The following is a 20,277-nucleotide window of genomic DNA, read 5'->3' as shown; positions in this document are numbered from 1 at the left end:
GTCAGGTGTGCTACCAAGCAGCTGGGAGGGGCTACCTAGCGATGTTGGGGGTCCACATCCACAGACCCAGAGCCTGGCGACCTCTGCAATGTTCTTTCTCTGTCCACATATATTTTAAATGTTGTGCTTTCACTTTCATTCAGGTAGTAGTACTTTATGATTTCTCTTTCATTTTTCGGCCAGTGGATTATCTCAATTCCAAATGTTTGGGGTATTTTCCAGATGTTTTCCTATTATTGATTTCTCATTTAATCCCACTGTAGTCAAAAAAAATTCTTTGAATGATTTGAATACTTTTAAGTTTATTGAGAGCTGTTTTATGACCCAGAATGTGGTCTATCTTGGTAAATGTTCTATGCACACTTAAAAAGAATGTGTATTCTGCTGTTGTTGGGTAGAACACTCTCTAAATCATTAGATCAAGTTAGTTGATAGTATTGTTCAAGTCTTCTATATCCTTGATGATTTTCTGTCTACTTGTTCTATCATTGACTCAGGGGTATTGAAATCTCTGAATATAACTGTAGATTTGTATATTTCTCCTTTAAGTTCAATCCATTTTTGACTCATATATTTTGAACTTTGTTATTAAGTACACAGACATTTAGAATGATTATGTTCTCTTGATTAACTCCTTTATCATTATGAAATGACTCTTTTTATTCCTGGTAATATTCTCTGTTCTAAAATTTATCTTGTCTGACATTTATTTTTCACTCCCAGTTTCCACTGACTTTAGTGTTGGCATAATATATTATTTTTTTCCATCCTTTCACTTTTAATCTTTTGTGTTTTTATATCTAAACTAAGTCTTGCAGGCAGCATAGTCAGTCTTGCTTTGTTCACTCTAAAAATCTCTGCCTTTTAGTTGCCATGTTCAGGCAATTTACTTTGTGTTCATTAATATGGTTTGGTTTCAAATTACCATCTTGCTATTTGTCTTCCATTTGCCCCATCTGTTCTTTTTGCCCTTTTCTTCTTTCTTTTGCATTAATAGAGTATTTCTTATGATTACGCTTTATCTCACTTGCTGATTATTAGCTCTACCTTTTTTATTTAATGGGGAGTAAACTTTTAAAAATTGATTTTAATAACATATATACTACCCCAAATTTCCCATCTTAATGACTTTCAAGTGTACAATTTAGTAGTATTAATTACATTCACAATATTGTGCTACCATCACCAACATTCATTACCCCAATTGTTTCATCGGCTCAAACAGAAACTCTGTACCCAATAACTAACCTCTCCCTCTTCCCTCTCCCCTCTGGTAACCTATTATCTAATATCTGTCTTTATGAAATTTGCTTCTTACAGGTATTTCATGTAAGCAAGATTATAAAATATCTGTCTTTTTTGCCTGGCTTATTTCACTCATCCTGAGGTCTTCAAGATTCATCCATGTTATAGCAAGTATCAGAACTTCATTTCCTTCACAATGAATGGTATCCCATTGTGTTGTATACACCGTATTTTGTTTGTCCATCCATCAACTGATGGACACTTGGGTTGCTTTCACCTTTTGGCTATTTTGAATAATGCTGCTATAAGCATTGGTGTGCAAGTATCAGCCTGAGTTCCTGCTTTCATTTATTTTGGGTAGATACTAAGGAGTGGAATCACCAGGTCATATGATAATTCTATTTTTAATTTTCTAAGGAACGGCTAAAGTGTACCTTTTTTTTTTAAGTGGTTATTTTAGGGCTTAATAGATACAGGACTTACTTATCACCGGCTACCCTAAAGTTATATTATTACATTTCACATATAATATAAGAACTTTACATCAGTATACTTCCATTTCCCTTTTCCTGAACTTTGTGCAGTTTATACACATTTTACTTCTACATTTGTTATTAAACCTCAAGGTACAGTCAGGGTTCAATATGCATAGAGCAATCATTTCATGTATTCTAAGTATGAAGAGTTTTTTTTTTTTAAATGCAATTTTAGTGAGATATATTCACATAATATACAATCCTGTATGAAGTTTTAACCTGGGGGAATTGCAAGCCCTGGGAAGGTGAAGCCAGGAAGCACCACTGACACCTTCCTGAAGTACTGAAATGAGTGATTCTCAAGAGCTTGCCTGGAAGTCAAGATGTCTGGAAACCTTCTGTAGCCTTCCTCAGCCTGCAGCACGGGAGGGAGTGAGTCATAGGAGCTTGACAGAAAGCTGCTGCTAACTGCCTACCTGCCTTGGGTCACACATGTGACTACAACTGTCCCCAAGAGACACAAGAGGTCTGTTTCCCTTCTGTCTTCCAAGTCTGCTGGGAGAGCTGCTAACTGGCCAGCTTCTTACAGAATAGGGAGTTCTGGGAAATGTAGTTTCAGCTTTCTCTTCAGTGAGGTGTGGCCACAATACCCAACTTACCACAGGGATTTTAGCCAAATTAGTTCCTTTTAGGTTAGAAGTCCAATTTTTTTGGTTTTGTTTTCTGTCAGTCTCACATACCAAAAAGCAACAGGATAGTCTCTAGAGAAATCCGCATAGCCAAAACATATATCCCTGATTAAATATTTGAGTTTGTTTCCTTTTACCAAGAAAAGGAGACAGATAATCTCCTTATTAGGCTAAATATTCACGGCATTCTAGAGAGTAATGAGTGAATCACTACATTCCACATAACAACCAGGAACATAAGCTTCTATCTACTTCAAAAGAGCCACAAGGTTAACAACCAGCCATTATCTGTGAATAAACCAGATAGCTTTCTTCATTTCATTAGTAAATGATACATATGAACTTATGCATGAAGCCTTGGTTTGTACAGTGTTTCAGAGGGAACTGGGAAGCTCTTTAGGGTTTGGCTTAGATGCTGTTTCCTTGAAAAATGGATACAAAAGACCAGATACAGGTAAAAACACTGTATTTTAATAGTAGGCTCCTTTTCAGAGAAAGTCATCGGGTAAACCATTTTAAGTGACCCACATGGCATCTTTATGGCATGATCTGAAAAGAAACTACAAATCAAAGTGATGGCAAAGTTGCTATGTAGAAGTAGTGGATAAAACTTCAGGGGTGGAGACTGATCTAAGATGGCAACTGTGGAACTGGAAACCACCCCGACTTCTGATCTTCACTTACAGAAGAAGAGAAAACAGAATCTAATCAGGAGGTTGGTAACCCAGAACAGTATACTAAACATCCACAACAGAACAGATGGGTGCTTTGGTTTTTAAAAAAAACAGTAAAAGAAAATGTGGCAAGCAAACCTTCGACTAATCTCTAAGTTTGATACTGTTGAAGACTTTTGGGTTCTGTACAACTATATCCAGTTGTCTAGTAATTGAATGCCTGGGTGTATTATTCACTTTTCAAGGACAGTACTGAGCCTGTGTGGGAAGATGAAGAAAACAAATGAGGAGAACAATGGTTAATTACACTGAATGAACAGCAGAGACAAAATGATCTCGATTGTTTTTGGCTAGAGACGCTGCTGTGCCTTACTGGAGAATCTTTTGATGACCACAGTGATGATGTATGGGGAGCCGTTGTCAATGGTTAAAGGTGATAAGATAGCAATACAGACTACTGAATGTGAGAACAAAGAAGCTGTTACACACATAGGGAGGGTATAAGGAAAGGTTGGGGCTTCCTCCAAAGATAGTGATTGGTTATCAGTCCCATGCAGACACAGCTACTGAGAGTGGCTCCACCACTAAAAACAGGTTTGTTGTTTAAGAAGACACCTTCTGAATATTCTCATAGGAGCTTGCGTCAAGCATTTGGGATTTGGGAGCTGAACCAAAGCCTTTTCAAAAACAGTGGACGGGAGAGGCGGGGCAAGATGGCAGACTGATGAGCTGTATGTTTTAGTTACTCCTCCAGGAAAGTAGGTAAAAAGCCAGGAACTGCGTGGACTGGACACCACAGAGCAATCTGTCTTTGGGCATACTTCATACAACACTCATGAAAACGTGGAACTGCTGAGATCAGCGAAATCTGTAAGTTTTTGCGGCCAGGGGACCCGCGCCCCTCCCTGCCAGGCTCAGTCCCGGGGGAGGAGGGGCTGTCAGCTCCAGGAAGGAGAAGGGAGAATTGCAGTGGCTGCTCTTAACGGAAACTCATTCTACTGATTCAAACTCCAACCATAGATAGACTGAGGCCAGACACCAGAGACTCTGAGAGCAGCCAGCCCAGCAGAGAGGAGACAGGCATAGAAAAAAAACAACACGAAAAACTCCAAAATAAAAGCAGAGGATTTTTGGAGTTCTGGTGAACACAGAAAGGGGAAGGGCGGAGATCAGGCCTTGAGGCGCATATGCAAATCCCGAAGCAAGGCTGATCTCTCTGCCCTGGGCACTTTTCCTTAATGGCCCTGGTTGCTTTGGCTATTAGCATTTCAATAACCCATTAGATCTCTGAGGAGGGCCGTTTTTTTTTTTTTTTTTTTAATCCTTTTTGCTTTTTCTAAAACAATTACTCTAAGAAGCTCAATACAGAAAGCTTCAAAGAATTCAAATTTGGGCACGTCAAGTCAAGAGCAGAACTAAGAGAGCTCTGAGACAAAAGGCAATAATCCAGTGGCTGAGAAAATTCACTAAACAACACAACTTCCCAAGAAAAGGGGGGTGTCCGCTCACAGCCACCATCCTGGTGGACAGGAAACACTCCTGCCCATCGCCAGCCCCATAGCCCAGAGCTGCCCCAGACAACCCAGTGTGACGGAAGTGCTTCAAATAACAGGCACACACCACAAAACTGGGCGTGGACATTAGCCTTCCCTGCAACCTCAGCTGAATGTCCCAGAGCTGGGAAGGGGGAGCAGTGTGAATTAACAGAGCCCCATTCAGCCATCATTTGAGCAGACTGGGAGCCTCCCAACACAGCCCAGCAGCCCAGAACTGCCCTGGGGGGACGGCACTCACCTGCGACATAGCACAGTCATCCCTCAACAGAGGACCCGGGGTGCACAGCCTGGAAGAGGGGCCCACTTGCAAGTCTCAGGAGCCATACGCCAATACCAAAGACTTGTGGGTCAGTGGCAGAGACAAACTGTGGCAGGACTGAACTGAAGGATTAGACTATTGCAGTAGCTTTAAAACTCTAGGATCATCAGGGAGATTTGATTGTTAGGGCCACCCCCCCTCCCCGACTGCCCAGAAACACGCCCCACATACAGGGCAGGCAACACCAACTACACACGCAAGCTTGGGACACCAATTGGGCCCCACAAGACTCACTCCCCCACTCACCAAAAAGGCTAAGCAGGGGAGATCTGGCTTGTGGAGAACAGGTGGCTCGTGGACGCCACCTGCTGGTTAGTTAGAGAAAGTGTACTCCACGAAGCTGTAGATCTGATAAATTAGAGATAAGGACTTCAACTGGTCTACAAACCCTAAAAGAACCCTATCAAGGTCAGCAAATGCCACGAGGCCAAAAACAACAGAAAATTATAAAGCATATGAAAAAACCAGACGATATGGATAACCCAAGCCCAAGCACCCAAATCAAAAGACCAGAAGAGACACACCTAGAGCAGCTACTCAAAGAACTAAAGATGAACAATGAGACCCTAGTACGGGATATGAAGGAAATCAAGAAGACCCTAGAAGAGCATAAAGAAGACATTGCAAGACTAAATAAAAAAATGGATGATCTTATGGAAATTAAAGAAACTGTTGACCAAATTAAAAAGATTCTGGACACTCATAGTACAAGACTAGAGGAAGTTGAACAACGAATCAGTGACCTGGAAGATGACAGAATGGAAAATGAAACATAAAAGAAAGAATGGGGAAAAAAATTGAAAAACTCGAAATGGACCTCAGGGATATGATAGATAATATGAAACGTCCGAATATAAGACTCATTGGTGTCCCAGAAGGGGAAGAAAAGGGTAAAGGTCTAGGAAGAGTATTCAAAGAAATTGTTGGGGAAAACTTCCCAAATCTTCTAAACAACATAAATACACAAATCATAAATGCTCAGCGAACTCCAAATAGAATAAATCCAAAAAAAACCCACTCCGAGACATATACTGATCACACTGTCAAACATAGAAGAGAAGGAGCAAGTTCTGAAAGCAGCAAGAGAAAAGCAATTCACCACATACAAAGGAAACAGCATAAGACTAAGTAGTGACTACTCAGCAGCCACCATGGAGGCGAGAAGGCAGTGGCACGATATATTTAAAATTCTGAGTGAGAGGAATTTCCAGCCAAGAATACTTTATCCAGCAAAGCTCTCCTTCAAATTTGAGGGAGAGCTTAAATTTTTCACAGACAAAGAAATGCTGAGAGAATTTGCTAACAAGAGACCTGCCCTACTGGAGATACTAAAGGGAGCCCTACAGACAGACAAACAAAGACAGGACAGAGAGACTTGGAGAAAGGTTCAGTACTAAAGAGATTCGGTATGGGTACAATAAAGGATATTAATAGAGAGAGGGAAAAATATGGCAAACATAATCCAAAGGATAAGATGGCCGATTCAAGAAATGCCTTCACGGTTTTAACGTTGAATGTAAATGGATTAAACTCCCCAATTAAAAGATATAGATTCGCAGAATGGATCAAAAAAAATGAACCATCAATATGTTGCATACAAGAGACTCATCTTAGACACAGGGACACAAAGAAACTGAAAGTGAAAGGATGGAAAAAAATATTTCATGCAAGCTACAGCCAAAAGAAAGCAGGTGTAGCAATATTAATCTCAGATAAATAGACTTCAAATGCAGGGATGTTTTGAGAGACAAAGAAGGCCACTACATACTAATAAAAGGGGCAATTCAGCAAGAAGAAATAACAATCGTAAATGTCTATGCACCCAATCAAGGTGCCACAAAATACATGAGAGAAACTTTGGCAAAACTAAAGGAAGCAATTGATGTTTCCACAATAATTGTGGGAGACTTCAACACATCACTCTCTCCTATAGATAGATCAACCAGACAGAAGACCAATAAGGAAATTGAAAACCTAAACAATCTGATGAATGAATTAGATTTAACAGACATCTACAGGACATTACATCCCAAATCAACAGGATACACATACTTTTCTAGTGCTCACGGAACTTTCTCCAGAATAGATCATATGCTGGGACATAAAACAAGCCTCAATAAATTTAAAAAGATTGAAATTATTCAAAGCACATTCTCTGACCACAATGGAATACAATTAGAAGTCAATAACCATCAGAGACTTAGAAAATTCACAAATACCTGGAGGTTAAACAACACACTCCTAAACAATCAGTGGGTTAAAGAAGAAATAGCAAGAGAAATTGCTAAATATATAGAAACGAATGAAAATGAGAACACAACATACCAAAACCTATGGGATGCAGCAAAAGCAGTGCTAAGGGGGAAATTTATAGCACTAAACGCATATATTAAAAAGGAAGAAAGAGCCAAAATCAAAGAACTAATGGATCAACTGAAGAAGCTAGAAAATGAACAGCAAACCAATCCTAAACCAAGTACAAGAAAAGAAATAACAAGGATTAAAGCAGAAATAAATGACATAGAGAACAAAAAAACAATAGAAAGGATAAATATCACCAAAAGTTGGTTCTTTGAGAAGATCAACAAGATTGACAAGCCCCTAGCTAGACTGACAAAATCAAAAAGAGAGAAGACCCATATAAACAAAATAATGAATGAAAAAGGTGACATAACTGCAGATCCTGAAGAAATTAAAAAAATTATAAGAGGATATTATGAACAACTGTATGGCAACAAACTGGATAATGTAGAAGAAATGGACAATTTCCTGGAAACATATGAACAACCTAGACTGACCAGAGAAGAAATAGAAGACCTCAACCAACCCATCACAAGCAAAGAGATCCAATCAGTCATCAAAAATCTTCCCACAAATAAATGCCCAGGGCCAGATGGCTTCACAGGGGAATTCTACCAAACTTTCCAGAAAGAACTGACACCAATCTTACTCAAACTCTTTCAAAACATTGAAAAAAATGGAACACTACCTAATTCATTTTATGAAGCTAACATCAATCTAATACCAAAACCAGGCAAAGATGCTACAAAAAAGGAAAACTACCGGCCAATCTCCCTAATGAATATAGATGCAAAAATCCTCAACAAAATACTTGCAAATCGAATCCAAAGACACATTAAAAAAATCATACACCATGACCAAGTGGGGTTCATTCCAGGCATGCAAGGATGGTTCAACATAAGAAAAACAATCAATGTATTACAACACATTAAAAACTCGAAAGGGAAAAATCAATTGATCATCTCAATAGATGCTGAAAAAGCATTTGACAAAATCCAACATCCCTTTTTGATAAAAACACTTCAAAAGGTAGGAATTGAAGGAAACTTCCTCAACATGATAAAGAGCATATATGAAAAACCCACAGCCAGCATAGTACTCAATGGTGAGAGACTGAAAGCCTTCCCTCTAAGATCAGGAACAAGACAAGGATGCCCGCTGTCACCACTGTTATTCAACATTGTGCTGGAAGTGCTAGCCAGGGCAATCCGGCAAGACAAAGAAATAAAAGGCATCCAAATTGGAAAAGAAGAAGTAAAACTGTCATTGTTTGCAGATGATATGATCTTATATCTAGAAAACCCTGAGAAATCAACGATACACCTACTAGAGCTAATAAACAAATTTAGCAAAGTAGCGGGATACAAGATTAATGCACATAAGTCAGTAATGTTTCTATATGCTAGAAATGAACAAACTGAAGAGACACTCAAGAAAAAGATACCATTTTCAATAGCAACTAAAAAAATCAAGTACCTAGGAATAAACTTAACCAAAGATGTAAAAGACCTATACAAAGAAAACTACATAACTCTACTAAAAGAAATAGAAGGGGACCTTAAAAGATGGAAAAATATTCCATGTTCATGGATAGGAAGGCTAAATGTCATTAAGATGTCAATTCTACCCAAACTCATCTACAGATTCAATGCAATCCCAATCAAAATTCCAACAACCTACTTTGCAGACTTGGAAAAGCTAGTTATCAAATTTATTTGGAAAGGGAAGATGCCACGAATTGCTAAAGACACTTTAAAAAAGAAAAACGAAGTGGGAGGACTTACACTCCCTGACTTTGAAGCTTATTATAAAGCCACAGTTGCCAAAACAGCATGGTACTGGCACAAAGATAGACATATAGATCAATGGAATCGAATTGAGAATTCAGAGATAGACCCTCAGATCTATGGCCGACTGATCTTTGATAAGGCCCCCAAAGTCACCGAACTGAGCCATAATGGTCTTTTCAACAAATGGGGCTGGGAGAGTTGGATATCCATATCCAAAAGAATGAAAGAGGACCCCTACCTCACCCCCTACACAAAAATTAACTCAAAATGGACCAAAGATCTCAATATAAAAGAAAGTACCATTAAACTCCTAGAAGATAATGTAGGAAAACATCTTCAAGACCTTGTATTAGGAGGCCACTTCCTAGACTTTACACCCAAAGCACAAGCAACAAAAGAGAAAATAGATAAATGGGAACTCCTCAAGCTTAGAAGTTTCTGCACCTCAAAGGAATTTCTCAAAAAGGTAAAGAGGCAGCCAACTCAATGGGAAAAAATTTTTGGAAACCATGTATCTGACAAAAGACTGATATCTTGCATATACAAAGAAATCCTACAACTCAATGACAATAGTACAGACAGCCCAATTATAAAATGGGCAAAAGATATGAAAAGACAGTTCTCTGAAGAGGAAATACAAATGGCCAAGAAACACATGAAAAAATGTTCAGCTTCACTAGCTATTAGAGAGATGCAAATTAAGACCACAATGAGATACCATCTAACACCGGTTAGAATGGCTGCCATTAAACAAACAGGAAACTACAAATGCTGGAGGGGATGTGGAGAAATTGGAACTCTTATTCATTGTTGGTGGGACTGTATAATGGTTCAGCCACTCTGGAAGTCAGTCTGGCAGTTCCTTAGAAAACTAGAGATAGAGCTACCATTCGATCCAGCGATTGCACTTCTCGGGATATACCCGGAAGATCGGAAAGCAGTGACACGAACAGATATCTGCACGCCAATGTTCATAGCAGCATTATTCACAATTGCCAAGAGATGGAAACAACCCAAATGTCCATCAACAGATGAGTGGATAAATAAAATGTGGTATATACACACGATGGAATACTACGCGGCAGTAAGAAGGAACGATCTGGTGAAACATATGACAACATGGATGAACCTTGAAGACATAATGCTGAGCGAAATAAGCCAGGCACAAAAAGAGAAATATTATATGCTACCACTAATGTGAACTTTGAAAAATGTAAAACAAATGGTTTATAATGTAGAATGTAGGGGATCTAGCAGTAGAGAGCAATTAAGGAAGGGGGAACAATAATCCAAGAAGAACAGATAAGCTATTTAACGTTCTGGGGATGCCCAGAAATGACTATGGTCTGTTAATTTCTGATGGATGTAGTAGGAACAAGTTCACTGAAATGTTGCTATAGTATGTAACTTTCTTGGGGTAAAGTAGGAACATGTTGGAAGTTAAGCAGTTATCTTAGGTTAGTTGTCTTTTTCTTACTCCCTTGCTATGGTCTCTTTGAAATGTTCTTTTATTGTATGTTTGTTTTCTTTTTAACTTTTTTTTTCATACAGTTGATTTGAAAAAAGAAGGGAAAGTTAAAAAAAAAAAAAAAAGAAAAAAGACAAACAAGGAAAAAAAAAAAAAAAAAAAAAAAAACGATGTAGTGCCCCCTTGAGGAGCCTGTGGAGAATGCAGGGGTATTCGCCTATCCCACCTCCATGGTTGCTAACATGACCACAGACATAGGGGACTGGTGGTTTGATGGGTTGAGCCCTCTACCATAAGTTTCACCCTTGGGAAGACGGTTGCTGCAAAGGAGAGGCTAGGCCTCCCTGTATTTGTGCCTAAGAGTCTCCTCCTGAATGCCTCTTTGTTGCTCAGATGTGGCCCTCTCTCTCTGGCTAAGCCAACTTGAAAGGTGAAATCACTGCCCTCCCCCCTACGTGGGATCAGACACCCAGGGAAGTGAATCTCCCTGGCAACGTGGAATATGACTCCCGGGGAGGAATGTAGACCCGGCATCGTGGGATGGAGAACATCTTCTTGACCAAAAGGGGGATGTGAAAGGAAATGAAATAAGCTTCAGTGGCAGAGAGATTCCAAAACGAGCCGAGAGATCACTCTGGTGGGCACTCTTACGCACACTTTAGACAACCTTTTTTAGGTTCTAAAGAATTGGGGTAGCTGGTGGTGGATACCTGAAACTATTAAACTACAACCCAGAACCCATGAATCTCGAAGACAGTTGTATAAAAATGTAGCTTATGAGGGGTGACAGTGGGATTGGGAATGCCATAAGGACCAAACTCCACTTTGTCTAGTTTATGGATCGATGTGTAGAAAAGTAGGGGAAGCAAACAAACAGACAAAGGTACCTAGTGTTCTTTTTTACTTCAATTGCTCTTTTTCACTCTAATTATTATTCTTGTTATTTTTGTGTGTGTGCTAATGAAGGTGTCAGGGATTGATTTAGGTGATGAATGTACAACTATGTAATGGTACTGTAAACAATCGAAAGTACAATTTGTTTTGTATGACTGCGTGGTATGTGAATATATCTCAATAAAATGATGATTAAAAAAAAAAAAAAAACAAAAAAAAAAAAAAAAAAAAAAAAACAGTGGACGACATTTAAATTTGGTTTCCATCTAAATGTTGCTAAGTTATAAGAGAAATCTCATTTGCCTTCATCTTATACTACTGTGTCCATTTTTTTTTTTTTTTTTAATTTTGGCTAGTGTATTTACTATCCCAATTAAAGAATTATAGTACACATCATCCCAAGAATCCATAAATGTGCTCCTGGCCCACTCTGTAATAGCTTAGTAGAATTACCATTACAAACACATTTAACTATCCACAGTATTCAAAAAAGAACTTGCATTTCTTTCCCTCACAGGAAAAAAAAAATCTCTTTCTGTTCCATTGTATGCAGGAGCATGTTTTGCTGGTTTGAAAGAGTATGATGCATACAGTTTTCTAGCAGTTTTCTTTGTTTACAGTACTCTTGCTGATGGCAGCTACATTTTAATTTATTTGTTTCCCTATTTGATAACATCAGTGATTCTGATTTCAGTTATTCATTTTGTTTTGCGTTTGTTTTTTTCTTCATGTAACACTGGTGAAGGATCCAGGAATACATTCTTTGGTAAATTTTTTTTTTTTTTTTGTAACTACAAAGCTTCGCTACAAATTTATGCATTCAAACAAATCAGTGATCTATGTTTGTGTGATTTCGTAAACATAGTTGTGGATTTTTAAAAAGTAACATCATAGTTAACATTACTAACTAGAATTAGAACGTTTGTTTTTGTATCTTTATGTATTTTAACACCTTGCATTACTTAGGTTATTTTGCATTGGTTAAAAATGGCTCAAGTAGAGAAGCTGTCCCATTCATATAAAGATGGTGTATAAAACTAAATAAAATGTGTACAGGAAATGTCTTTCAGACAACAAACTTCACGGTGGGACCCAGGAGGAGGTGGCAGAGAGGGGAAGAAGGAGGACAGGAAGGGAAAAGTGCCTATGACTTGTGTGAATCCCCAGGGAAAGGAAGCCAGTAGTAAAGGGTGGGATAGAAATCAGGATGTCTAAAATTCCATTTTCATTTGTCTGTGCTGCCTTGCTGCCTTGAACTTTTAGTAGAACACCACCATATATAAACCTTTAGAGGTGGTATTTTAAGGGACAAAGGAACAGGACTAGTTTTGAGATAGCAGAGAGGGGCATACGTAAGGGACAACAAGGTGACCCCAAAACTAATTCAACCAGCATTTACAGCAGCATCATTCACAACTGCCAAAAGGTGGAAACAACCCACGTCCTTCGACAGACGAATGAATAAACAAACATTGTATATCCTCATGATGGATATAAAAAGGAATGAAGTTCTGATGCATGCTACACTATGGATGAACCTTGAAAACGTTATGCCAAGTGAAATAAGCCAGACACAAAAGACAGATGGAACATGATTCCACTTACATGAACTATCTAGAATAAGCAAATTCATAGAGACAGAAAGTAGATTAGAGGTTACCGGGGGCTGGGAGGAGAGCAGAATGAGTTCTTGCTTAATGGGTACAGGGTTTCTGTTTGGGGTCATGAAAAAAAATCTTGGTAATGAATGCATTTACTGCCACTGAACTGTATATGTAAAAATGGTCAAAATGGTAAAATCTTACGTTATATATATGTTATCTCCATAAAATGTTTTAAAAAGTTGCTTCTAACACCACTGAATTATATATTTGGATGTGGTTAAATGGGGGAAATATTAGGTTGTATGTCTGTTACTAAAATAAAAATTTTTAAAAATCCATACGACTGTATAGCACAAGCAGTGAACCCCACTGTAAACCATGGACTACAGGGAACACCTATAATAATATCCTTTCATCAGTCGTAACAAAGGTATCACACTAATGCAAAGTGTCAATAACATGGGGGTACATGGGAACACTGTACTTTCTGCATGATTTTTCTGTAAACCTATAACACTCTTACGCACACTTTAGACAACCTTTTTTAGGTTCTAAAGAATTGGGGTAGCTGGTGGTGGATACCTGAAACTATTAAACTACAACCCAGAACCCATGAATCTCGAAGACAGTTGTATAAAAATGTAGCTTATGAGGGGTGACAGTGGGATTGGGAATGCCATAAGGACCAAACTCCACTTTGTCTAGTTTATGGATCGATGTGTAGAAAAGTAGGGGAAGCAAACAAACAGACAAATGTACCTAGTGTTCTTTTTTACTTCAATTGCTCTTTTTCACTCTAATTATTATTCTTGTTATTTTTGTGTGTGTGCTAATGAAGGTGTCAGGGATTGATTTAGGTGATGAATGTACAACTATGTAATGGTACTGTAAACAATCGAAAGTGCAATTTGTTTTGTATGACTGCGTGGTATGTGAATATATCTCAATAAAATGATGATTAAAAAAAAAAAAAAAAAAAAAAGGTGGGGGAACAGCTGGGTACATAAAATATGTATGTATATATTATTGAAGTAAAGTTGGTATTAATTCATGCAACATTATCAACTTACAGCACTAATTTTAGTCCCATGGGTACCACAAAGAAAATATATGAAAAGTATTTTCAGAAAGAAATGAGAAGGGACTCAAGATGGTACAACACAAAAAAAAAAAAAAAAAAAAATATTTTTAAAAGCTAGTTCTAGAATTTCTGATGCCTTAATATTGAATAAATTTATGAAAACTAACAAAACAAAACAAAGAAACTAATTTAGCACCATTCTGGGAATGCCCAGTAATGACTATGGTTTGTTAATTTCTGATGGGTATGGTAGGAACCAGAGAAGCTGGTGTTTGGAGCTCCGGGCCTCAAAAGGCTGTTGAGAGGAAGTTAGGGATTAAGAGCATATGCTGTCCCAACTTAGAAAAGTGAATTGTTATGTTTTTTTAATTTTTAATTTTTTAATTTTTTTATATTCATTTTTACTGAGATATATTCATATATCATGCAGTCATACGAAGCATACATTCAACTGTCCACAGTACCATTATATAGTTGTGTGTTCATCCCCCAAATTAATTTTTGAACATTTTCATTACCACACACACAAAAATCCTAAGAATAAAAATTAAAAGTGAAAAAAGAACAATTAGAGTAAAAAAAGAACACTGGGTGCCCCTTTTTTTTGCCCCCATTTTTCTACTCCTCCATCCATACACTGGACAAAGGAGAGGTCCATATGGCCTTCCCAATCACACTGTCACCCCTCATAAGCTACATTTTTAAACAATCGTCTTCAAGATTCATGGGTTCTGGGTTGTAGTTTGATAGTTTCAGGTATTTACTGCTAGCTATTCCAATTCATTAGAACCTAAAAAGGGTTGTCTATATTGTGCGTAAGAGTGCCCACCAGAGTGACCTCTCGGCTCCTTTTGGAATCTCTCTGCCACTGAAGCTTATTTCATTTTCTTTCACTTCCCCCTTTCGGTCAGGAAGATGTTCTCCATCCCACGATGCTGGGTCTAGATTCCTCCCTGGGAGTCATATTCCATGTTGCCAGGGAGATTCACTCCCATGGGTGTCAGATCCCACGTAAGGGGGAGGGCAGTGATTTCACCTGCCAAGTTGGCTTAGCTAGAGAGAGAGGGCCACATCTGAGCAACAAAGAGGCATTCGGGAGGAGGCTCTTAGGCACAATTACAGGCAGGCCTAGCCTCTCCTTTGCAGCAACAGTCTTGCCAAGGGCAAGTCTTGTGGTAGAGGGTTCAGCCCATCAAACCACCAGTCCCCTATGTCTGTGAGCGCATCAGCAACCATCGAGGTGGGGAAGCCCAACACCCCTGCATTCTCCACCAGCTCCTCAAGGGGGCTCTGCATATTTTTTTTCATTTTTTTTTAATTAACTTTTTTTAAAAATTAACTTCATCAAAAAAATTAAAAAAAAAAAACATATAACAAAAAAAAGTTTCAAACAAAAATAACGTAATATAGCAATATTTCTGTGAACTGGTTCCTACCATACCCATCAGAAATTAACAAACCATAGTCATTCCTGGGCATTCCCAGAATGTTAAATTTACCCATGATAGCTTATCTGTTCTTATTGGGTTATCATTCCCCCTTCATTAATAAAGCAAATTGTTTTGAGATGAAGAAGGAGGGCATAAGGAAGCACATAACCACTGCAGAAAACTCTAAGGTGTGATGCCTGGGGGTGGGTACTGAGAGTGGGGAGAGAGATTCACAAGAGTTAGGAACAAGCAGATTGTTTTGCATCCATCCCTTTGCAAAGATGAAAAAATTCACCCACACATTGGTTGGCAACAGTGTGGGAAAACAGGTATGCTCATACATTGCCAGAGAGAGAAAATGGGTACAATTCTTCTGAAGAGCAATTTGGAAACACGTATCACAATTTAAAATGCAAATGCACTTTGCCCCAGTTAAATTCATTTCTAATGCTATATCCCACAGAGCTACGCAAGGGAAAATGACTTAGGTTTACTGCCACTTTGCTTGTCAAAGGAAAAGACTGGAAACAATCTGAATGCCTATAAATGTAAATTATGGTCTGAATTGTGGCCTCCAAAAAGAAATGATGAAGTCCTAATTCCCAATAGCTCACAATGTGACTGTAGTTGGAAATATGGTTGCTGCGGAAGGAATTAGTTAAGATGAGGTCACATTGGAGTAGGGTGGACCCATAATCCAATAAGGCTGTGGGTATTCCAAGAAGAGAAGAAACAAACAGAAGATGGCCATGTGATGACGGAGCAGAGATTGTTATGCCACCAGCCAAGGAAAGCCAAGGGTTGTCAGTGACTGCCAGAAGCCAGCAGAGAGGCATGGAAGAGATTCTTCCCTTTAGACTTCAGAGGGAGACCGGACCTGCTGACACCTTGATTTTATACTGCTAGCCTCCAGAATTGCAAGATAATAAATTTCTGATGTTTTAAGTTTGTGGCACTTTGTTATGGAAGCCCCAAGAAACAAATACGTGGTCTATCCATAAAGTGGAATATTATACAGCTATAAAAAAGAACAGGGAAGCTTTTGATGTATTCATAAGGATTGCTTTTCAAGATACATTAAGTGAAAGAGGCAAAGTCAGAACAGTGTGAGTTGTGTGCTACAGTGTGTGTAAAAAAAAGGGGGGGGGGTGGAAGGGAGCTGGAGAGATAAAACTTGCTTGTACACATACAGAATCTCTCTGGAAGGACACCCAAGAATCTGGCAACACTGGATTCCTTGAGGATGAGAAACGAGGCAGCTGGGAGACAGGTGAGAAGAAAGATGACTTTTCACTGTATGTCTTTTTAAAATTCTTTAAAAGATTGAATCCAGTGAGTGTATTAGTATTCTAAAATGGAAAGAAACATTTAAAATGGATACAAGCATCAAAGGGTTGCTCAAAGCAGGTGGGAGCTCTGCAGTCTGCAGTTGTCTTTGGGTCCCTCCATCTCTCACGTCCTCCGTTATTCCTGACAGGACCGTTCAGCCCTGATGGTGCAGCATTCAATGCCCCCAAATCACCTCTAACCCTCCCAGCTCGGGGCTCAAGTGCTACCTCCAGTCACTCCTCCTGGGCCAGCGGTAATCAGTCTTCACTCCAACGCCTCACTGCCTTATCAGAGGACATCTGAGACCTGACTGCCACACCCGAGGGCTTTTCCTCAGTTACAGTGGACAACTGGGTCTTCTTTAAAATTCACTCCTTCCTTTCTTCTCTCACCTCACATTACTGAGGTGTCTTTTGACCTCTCTACCTGTTTCCTTCTCCCCCCCCAACCCCAGTGTGGGTGTTTCCCAATGCTCAATCCTCACCCCCATATTGCTGGGGAGCAGGGTGTCCCTCATTCTTAAGGTTTCCACGACCCCCTCTGTGCCGACTGCTCCAACACCTTGAGCTCTGGGCCATCCCCTGCTCTGAGTTCAGTCCCAAGAAGAAATGCAAACTGGGCATTCCTGGCTGGCTGAACCACCCTGACCAGGATCTTCAGGCTCAGGGTTAAACTCCAGTCACACACCCCCCCTTGACTGGCTGTGCTCTGAGCTTCTGGGCAAAGGCCAGTGGCTCCAGGGATCCTCTCAACCACCCAGCCTGACCGGATGGAAGTCCTGGGAGTCACCCATGCATTGGGCAAATGTCCTTTGAGATCTAAGGGCCAATGGTGCTGGCTGACACCCCCCTCCCCCCACCAGCCAGCCTCTGGGTCACGAAAAGTTTTCCTTGAAAATGTCTCTCATGTGATTCCCTTCCTCTGTGTTTTCACTGACTTGCCCCAGCAGCTCTGGATTGCATGACAGATGACTAAACAGTCTCTGAATCATCCTATCATTTATTCAACTGACATTTAGTGACGACATACTGTATTTAAAGACGTCATGCCAGATGCTGTGGGGATGCTAAGATGAGTGAGGCACATCTATATTTGAAGTCAGGGTGGAAGGCAACAAAGAAAGAGATAAATAAAGAGCAAAGGGAATCCAGAAGGGGGAGGTGTCACTTCCAGAGCAACGTCTCTGGGAAGGCTTTCCGGGCAGCGGAAATGACACTGGAACTAGATGGACAGGATGAGCTGAGCAGACAAGAAAAACAACATTCACAAAATCACGAAGACCAGGGCTTGAATCCATGGTGCCTCTTAATATCCAATGACTAGCAGTAATTTATTTAACAGTCCTTTTCCTCATCTACACCACAGAGGATGTATCAGTACTTTGTGTTAGAGTAAATGCACGTACATCATGGGTACCACACAGCAAAGTAACTTTCACTGATCTTGAAAACATAGTGTGGAGTGAAAAGGAAGAGAAAAGATATAACTGACACGATGCAGTTAGGTAACTTAAAAGTACATGCAAAAAAACACTAACGTATTTTCATGAACACACACAAAAAGATAAACATTTAATGCATTGGAATGGCTGCCTTTTGAAGGGCGAGAACGGAGATGGAGATGAAAAGGAATGAAAATCTAAATATAAGAAAGAGGCTTTGTACAGATTAACAAAGACAATGTGTCGTGAACTGAAGCTGACAGGTCCAATTAACTCAAATCTCCGTGCCTGAGGCACCCCCAGCACCCCAAAAAGAGAGAGAGAGAAAGAGCTAGAGGAGGGTAAGATTAAGGGAGAGCAAGTTAAGATTTATTAGGTAAGGTGGCAAGGAAATGAGGAAGGGCAGAAGGCAAGGTAAAGAAGAGAGTTGAAAAATATTATAGAGTTGGCATCTCACTTTTTAATAAGTTCCATGAGCATACCTGTATTTTTTTTTTACCATTCTAGCCATAAAGCCAACTCTAAAGTCTGCGTGTTGATACATGAATGTTTGGTGATTGCCTATGCCAATGAAACAACAGGATTTAGAGCATAGGAAGATTGGCTGTTGGGAAAGGAGGAGTGCGGGGCCAATGGACATCCATGGCGCCATTCCCTGAGGGGGCCCCCCGCTTGCAGAAGCTGACTCGGGTTATAATGAGTTTGGGGTGCCTGTGGAACCTTTAGAGAAGACGAGCAACAGGCTGCTTGCTGTACGGATCTGGAGTTGAGAAGAAAGGTCTGGATAAACACATCCAGCTGGAACATTCCTGAACACAGGACTGATAATAAAAGCTGTGGGAACAGATGAGCTCACCACGATAGCGGGTAGGATGAGAAGTGCTCTGGAAAAGACAGGGACCAGGGAGCCAGGCAGAAAACCTGGGGAGTCACAAGACATTTTAAGAAGAGAGGGGTCAACCGTGTCAGAAGCTTCAAAGGAAAAAGTTTCCACTGAATTTGGCAACACAGAGGTTACCGGTGAACTTTGCCTGGGAAGCTCTCAGTGCAGCAAGGAGAACAAAAGTCCGACTGCAGTGGGATCAGATATAAAAAAGGAAGTGAGAGAGAGGTGGTCAGAGCCACTGAAGAGAAGAAAAGGAGAAATAGCTAGAGGGTCCCCAGGGTCTAGGAGTGTTTTTAAATGTTCATGGGTTGAGATGATTAAGCCAACAGAGAAGCAGAGGTTGATAACTGATGGAGCTGTTACCAGACCAGACTATTTAAGCTTAATATTAATGCAGAGTTTCTGTTGTCCCTTCATAACTTAAATTCCATGAGAATTAGAGTGAGTCACAGGGGCCTGCAGATAAGGAGGTCAGAGTTTCTAGAAAGGGGATAAAAGCAGTAGTTCCAGGGAGGAGAGCGAAGTTGGGGATAAAGCATAGGGAGGCTTGGGTTGGTTCACTGTTTTGTAGTTTTGTACATGTAGTTACATGATTACAAAAAAGAAATTTTAAAAAATTTAAAGAGATCATTGGTGACCCTAACAAGACTCATTACAGGATAACGATAGGAAAAGCCGCCAGACGGCAGCCGGTTGAGACGTGGCCAGAAGGGGAGAAAATGGAGAAATTAAACGCAGTCACCTCTTTCCAGCAATTTGCCCCTGAAGGTGATGAGAAGGGTTCAGGATAATAGCAGCTTGACAAGACGGGATAGCAAGGGAGGGAATGGCTTTGCTCGGATGGAGATAAAAACTAAAGCATTTAAAAATACTGCTGAGAAGCAGCCAGTAGAAATGAGGAGGTTAACAGTGTAGCTGGGAAAGGAGATAAGCAAGGAGGCAGAGTAAGGTCCGAGCAGGCAGGAGAGTTTGCAATTCGGAGTACAGGAGAGGAGTGTGCCTTCAGCAGAAACGCCTTGAACTGGAGGTAGATGGCTGGGTGGATGCTCACCCCACCTCCATTTCCTCTTTCTTCTTCCACCCCCAGCCCAGAG

The 20,277-nt window shown here is 40.0% G+C and overlaps 1 protein-coding gene and 1 pseudogene across 3 annotated transcripts in view; one reads left to right on the top strand and one right to left on the bottom strand.

Moving 5' to 3' along the window:
• The window catches only part of BLVRA (biliverdin reductase A), a 74,377-nt gene that overhangs the window by 30,762 nt on the left and 23,338 nt on the right, over positions 1-20,277 (bottom strand). The gene's annotated exons all lie outside the window — the stretch shown is intronic.
• LOC119534619 lies at positions 3,046-3,691 on the top strand (annotated as a pseudogene).

The sequence above is a fragment of the Choloepus didactylus genome, chromosome 5, assembly GCF_015220235.1.
Source record: "Choloepus didactylus isolate mChoDid1 chromosome 5, mChoDid1.pri, whole genome shotgun sequence".
Lineage (NCBI taxonomy): Eukaryota > Metazoa > Chordata > Mammalia > Pilosa > Megalonychidae > Choloepus > Choloepus didactylus.
The sequence above is the reverse complement of the archived record's forward strand: the minus strand, read 5'-3'. Positions and strand labels throughout refer to the sequence as shown.